The sequence below is a fragment of the Syngnathoides biaculeatus genome, chromosome 19 (genome assembly GCF_019802595.1).
Source record: "Syngnathoides biaculeatus isolate LvHL_M chromosome 19, ASM1980259v1, whole genome shotgun sequence".
In the NCBI taxonomy this organism is placed as follows: domain Eukaryota; kingdom Metazoa; phylum Chordata; class Actinopteri; order Syngnathiformes; family Syngnathidae; genus Syngnathoides; species Syngnathoides biaculeatus.
In genome coordinates this window covers 14529081-14535080 of record NC_084658.1, presented here as the reverse complement: position 1 = coordinate 14535080, position 6000 = coordinate 14529081, and positions in this window count along the sequence as shown.

Sequence of the window (6000 nt, the reverse complement as noted above, 5' to 3'; positions counted from 1 at the left end):
CTCCCGGTACTTTTTTTTTTTTTTTTTTTTAATTGGAAGGGGGGTGGGGGGGGGGGAGGCAGGATGTTCCCCGGACAGAGAGGGTGGAAGTGGTGGGGGGGAACCGACCCCCGACCCCTACAACACAAACAAGCGAGGGGACGACAGAAGATGGCCACTTTGTTACTGCTGCTCGCCGTCGGGGGAACTTTGTTGCTTTCCTCCGCCGACGCGCAAGAAGCTTACGCGAAACTCGACGAGCCCTTTAAGAAGGGCGTCAACTTGTCCCTGGAGAAGCTCGGCGCGCACCCGGGCATCCAGAACAGCTTTCTCTTCTTCCGGAGCGTCATGCAGTCCAACGTGGAGGTATTAATATTTCTTTTTAACCGGAAATTATAGAACGATAAATGCTGTCACAAATGTTTTTGCAATACTATTTCTCCCCACTCACGCCGATGAGGCGCTAATGAGCAACAGTTAGGACAAAATATGAAGTTGAAACTAGCAAAGAAGAATCTAAAAGAGAAATGAAGCGTTTTTGAATCATTAAAACACAACATTGTGTTTTATTTGTTTAAAAACATGTAAATAAATAAACCTATTGTGTTTCAAACAAATAATGTCGGTTTTAATAGGCAAACTACGCCTCAACCAACTTGTAATACCTGCTTTCTCCTCAGTCGTTGGGGCGCTAATGAGCAATAATGGTGGCAAATTATTAAACGATAAATCCTGTCCCAAACGTTTTTTCTTGCAATACCAGTTTTCCCCACTCACGCCGATGAGGCGCTAGTGACCAACGATGGGGACAAAACGAAGTCGACAAATAGCAAAGAAGAATCAAAACGCGAAATGAAGCGTTTTTAAAAGCATTAAAACACAACATTGTGTTTTATTTATTGTTAAAAAAACATGTAAATATATAAACCTATTGTGTTTCAGACAAATAATGTCTGTTTTAATCGCGAACTACGCCTCAACTAACTTGTAATACCTGCTTTCTCCTCGGTCGTTGGGGCGCTAATGTGCAATGGCGGTGACAAATCAGGAAGTGAATCACGAGCTCGAAACGAAACGAATTGTGATTATATTTTGTTGTATATAACGGTATTTTGTTTACCCTTTTCAAAAAAAAAGGAAACATAAATGAGAATAATTTTCAAGTGTGTACCAGATAACGCCTGTTGCACCAGGTATACGTATACTATACAATGATATTTTCACATTATTTTGTCGTGAGCAGCAAATGAGCAACGGTAGTAGAAGAATCGAGCAAGAACTGAAGATTATTTGTTTGTTTGTGCTTAGAAACGACAAAATACGCGGTACTTCTTCCTGTGGTGTTGTATTATATAAAACTCCCCCCCCCCCCCCACAATAACTTTTTGTACCATTCGCCCCCTCAGGCCGGCTTTGACGTGGTCTTCATCTACCACCACTTCTACCTGAAGGCCGCCAAATGCCCCAATGGGACCGCCGATCCCGCAAATTGCGCTTTCAGGAATGACGTCGTGAGTGGAACGGCCAAAACAAAACTAAAAAATGTGAAAATTTGATAATTGGACTCACTTGTGTTTTTTTTTTTTCTTTCTTACAGCCGATGATCGACTGCGCCATTTGTTACAAAACTTTCCGCGGAGAAATCGAGCCGGAGCCCAAACCGTACCTCAACTGTCTCCGCAAGCCCTCCGTCACAGCGGTGGGTGACTTTGTGGATTATTCATTGTCAGTTTAACTTGTATATTTACTTTATTTTAATTTAAATTTTTTTTTTTTATAAGGAGGTGAAAGTCAGTCGAATAGAGCACTGCAACACGTTGGCGTACAGCAATGGCGCGACAACCCTTTTGGCCTCCACTGGAACAAAGTAACGCTAGCTTCTCACGAGGGACTGGTGAGCAATAGCGTTAGCCAAAACGATCAGCGGAGGCGAATCGGAACAGAACCGATGAAAATGTGTTTAAAAAGTACAAAATCTTCACCAATTTTTACATTTGTTCGCATTCATTATACCTACGTGCGCTTGACTTACGAGTAATATACATCAAATCCATTTTTTTCAAATGCCGTGAATTGGCTCCAGTCCCGCAAAAAAAGAACAGTAGCTTTGTATGAAAATGAAAAAAAAAATGTAGAGAAATAAACTGGTTTTGCAAAGTGTAATTACTCTATGTATTTGAGTATTTGCGTGTTGAATGTGTGCCTTTAAGGCACATGTGTCAAACTCAAGGCCCGGGGGCCAGATCCGGCCCGCCGCATGATTTTACGTGGCCCGCGGAGTCAAATCATGTGCATCAACTTCCATGATTTTTGTCCCAAAATTTCAAATTGCCATATCATAAATAACGGTGAGATATCGCAAGCATTTACCAAACACCATCGATAGTTGAAAAACCCATTACCCTTGATTTCTGATTCCAAAACTAGTTCATAAATCTCAGGTGTGAATATGATTAGGCGAAAGATTTTCATGGTTTCAAGTCATAACGACCCTCTGAGGGAATCTGTAACTACAATGTGAGGAAAAATTAGTTTTTTGGGGCTCTCGTTAAGTCGATTTATGGCACTTTATAACATTTCGGAGCGTAAACAAAGGCGAAAGAAACGTGTAATTCCACTTTTGTCCACGTGGGGCTCTGACAAATAACTTATTGGGAAGCAGAAAATTAAAAAAATGTAAAAAGACGATTAAAGGAGAACCAAAGAGTTTTGCAAAGCGCTCAAAACACAACTTGGAAGTCTCAGAATTGTTCCTTTGAACATTTAAGTTCAAACTTTCGAAGTTTTTGCCCCTTCAAACAACAAACCTGTAATACTGCATTCGTCCTCCGACGATGGGGCGCTAGTGAGCAATGGCGTTGACAAAGCCCGATAAAGTTTATTAACGGGGAAAATGCGGGGAATTGTTTTCATCTAAACAAAGATATTTAGCGACATTTAGCTGTATTTTTGTTAATTATTAAACGAGCTCTGTGGGTAGAATGTTAGAACGTAGATAAGTGCGGTGGAAAAACAACAACGGCGCTTACTTTGGCGAGCGCCCAAAGTTCAACTAGACTTGCTGATGTGCGTGACCTAATTTTCCATAACTTTATTCATTTTAAAGGATTTAAAATACATATTCGTGGTATTGATGGTACTTGGAGTTCTAAGTTTTTGCTTTTATTGCGGTATTCTGTGTTTGAGAGCCGCTGCAGTAGAAGAACCTTTGGCCTGGAAAAAGGTCCACGGGTGGGCGGCAGGGAGGGGGCGGTGGGGGCGGGGTCCCGTTTTGCGTTCAATTATGTCAAATATCCTTCAACGCGTTAATGATGCGGCGCCCGTTGATCCAATCCGAACGCATTAGCCACAAAACAAGCCGGACGGAAACCAAACGCCCTCTAATTGGAAGCCGGCGGCCCCGGCGGGTCACGTCCAGTCGAAGTTGCCAAAATAGGATTGAATTCATTTGCACAAATCACCTTCATGACGCCTGGCATGTATTTGGTTCGCAGTCGCAAATTATCTTTCACCATTTAAATGAATGGAAGTTGCATTAATCCGTTCCACAGCGCCCTTTCCTACCTCCCCGAAAAATGTAACGCATGTCTTGATGCGTAAAAATAGCACAAAATAAATAAAAGCATACGTAATCGCATAAATAGAATGTATTAAAAAAAAAAAAACACGCCCTTGCCCATCAGGGGGCTGCATAGTTCAAACATAAGGATATACGTACTGTACAATTACTGTGCAATAATATTACCGTAATTTCCAGCCTACAAGCCGCGACTTTTTTCACACGCTTTCAACCCTGCGGTTTATGCGGTGATGCGGCTCATTTGTGCATTTTTTCTAATGGCCCCAAGGGGGCACTCGAGCGAAAAAGGTAAGAATGAGACCGGCGGAATATATGTGCCGATTAAGTGACTTTTACCGGCCCTGTTAGTGGTGTAATATCTCAACTTTATCATTTATGATGTATGACAATTTGAAATTTTTGTACAGATTTTTACAAGAATCATGGAAATTGACACTCTGGATTCGGCTTCGAGGGCCACATAAAATCATGTGGCGGCCCAGGTCGGGCCCCCGGGCCTTGGGTTTGACACCTGTGGCATAGATGTTTCCCATTTTGTGTTAGCATTAGCATTATGGTGGGGGGGGGGATATAGTTTGAAGTGGGATATTATGGGATAACATCATTCCAGGGAAATGAAAAGACTCAAAATTCTCCCGTAAAGAGGCATCGCGTGCTCGCTTCAAGCTGTTTTCTTTATCACGACCGGTTGGAGTTTCACACAAAACACAAACATACAGTTGACCGCTGGCGTCGGGGTAGGAAATGTCACATCTCCAAAATCAGATGGATGGATTGATTGAAACATGTTTTTTTGCACGAAGTAAGACTTGAGTCACATGGCAAACTACTCAAACTATATATATATATATATTTTTTTTTTTTTTTACTGTGTCATGGATGCGTCATTCCCGCCCGCAACACTTTGGAGGCTTCTTTATGTGATTCCGGCCTCGGATTAGTAATCAAAGTGTGTCACAACAACGGCATTTGTTATGCAGCTGCCTGTTTTTGTCAAGACTTGCTGCGAGTCCCACGGGGAAGATGGGGGTGGTGGGTTTCCAGGAAGAGGTGGGGGGGGGGGGGGAGTGGGGGTGTCTCGGCGCAGGGAGCCAGAGCTCTTTTGAGTCCAGGACTTGTTTTGACCCAGCAAACGGACACAAAAGGTTGTTCACCCCCCTCGGCCGTACTCAGTCGCACTCTCCGGTTAAAATGGCGGCGATCGCGTTGCTGCTGCTGGCCTGCGTCGGGGGAGCCGTGTGGCGCCCCGCCGGGGCCCAGGACGCTTACGACCTGCTCCCGGCGGACTACAAGAAGGGCGTGGACCTGGCCTTGGAGCAGCTCAACTCTCACGCCGGCGTTCATCACCATTTTCGCTTCCTGAGGAGTCTGGAAAAGTCGGATGCTGAGGTAAACCCGGCGACCTCGTAGAAAACAAGCGTACCTTGTTTTAGGGGGGAGCCGATTTATGAGTTTTTTTTCGTGAGTTATGGGGTGTTTATTCGCACTCCGAGTTGAAGTTCGCACAAAGTATTAATGCTAATAATGCAAAATATGCCATTGTCTTGGTTGGTAAAACTAGCATTGACGTAGCGGTGATCAAAACTCTTTAAGCTATAAATGTTGAAAAACAAATGGTGCAGTAACACATGTAGACAGCCAATGTAGCAACATTCAAAGAAATTATTATAGATAGTGGAGCAGCTGGTAAAGTGTCGGCTTCACAGTTCTGAGGTCCCGGGTTCAATCCTGGATAAATTGCCCGTAGGTGTGATTGTGAGTGCGACTGTTTGTCTCTATGTGCCCTCCGATTGGTTGGCGACCAGTTCATCGTGTGCCCCACGTCCTGCCTGTAGACAGCTGGGATAGGGTCCGGCACTCCCGCGACCCTTTTGAGGATAGGCGGCAAAGAAAATGGATGGCTCGATATATATTATAGATGATATTCTTTCTCCTTTTTGAAAAACAACTAAAAGATACTGAAGCTCTTCTTTGTGTATATTCTGTATATATGCTTGTATTATACTGCCCTCTGGTGGCCAAGGTGGACACAACAGAAAGAATAGCACAATGAATGTATGGAATTCTGATGCTGGAACTGTTTAATTCTTTACTCTTTATCTAATCAAATTATTATATTATACATTTTTTTTCATTAGGAGCATTATTTTAGAATATTATTTTTCTTTTTAAAAAGTTTTAAATGTTCTTTGCAGCTGTTTTAGCAGAAGCTGGAACAGATTAACGGCGTTTCTATTCATTTTAATGGGGAGAGGTTATTTAGTAACAATAACACTCCGCCGTCATGTTTATAAAATCATAATGCGTAAGGTAAACTGGTTTTGATGGTTTGCGTGCATTTCATCTGCAGTGCGGATTCGACGTGAAATACTACTACCACCACTTCCATCTGAAACCGACCCGGTGCACCAAAGGAGCGACGTCGCAGAACCGGAAATGTC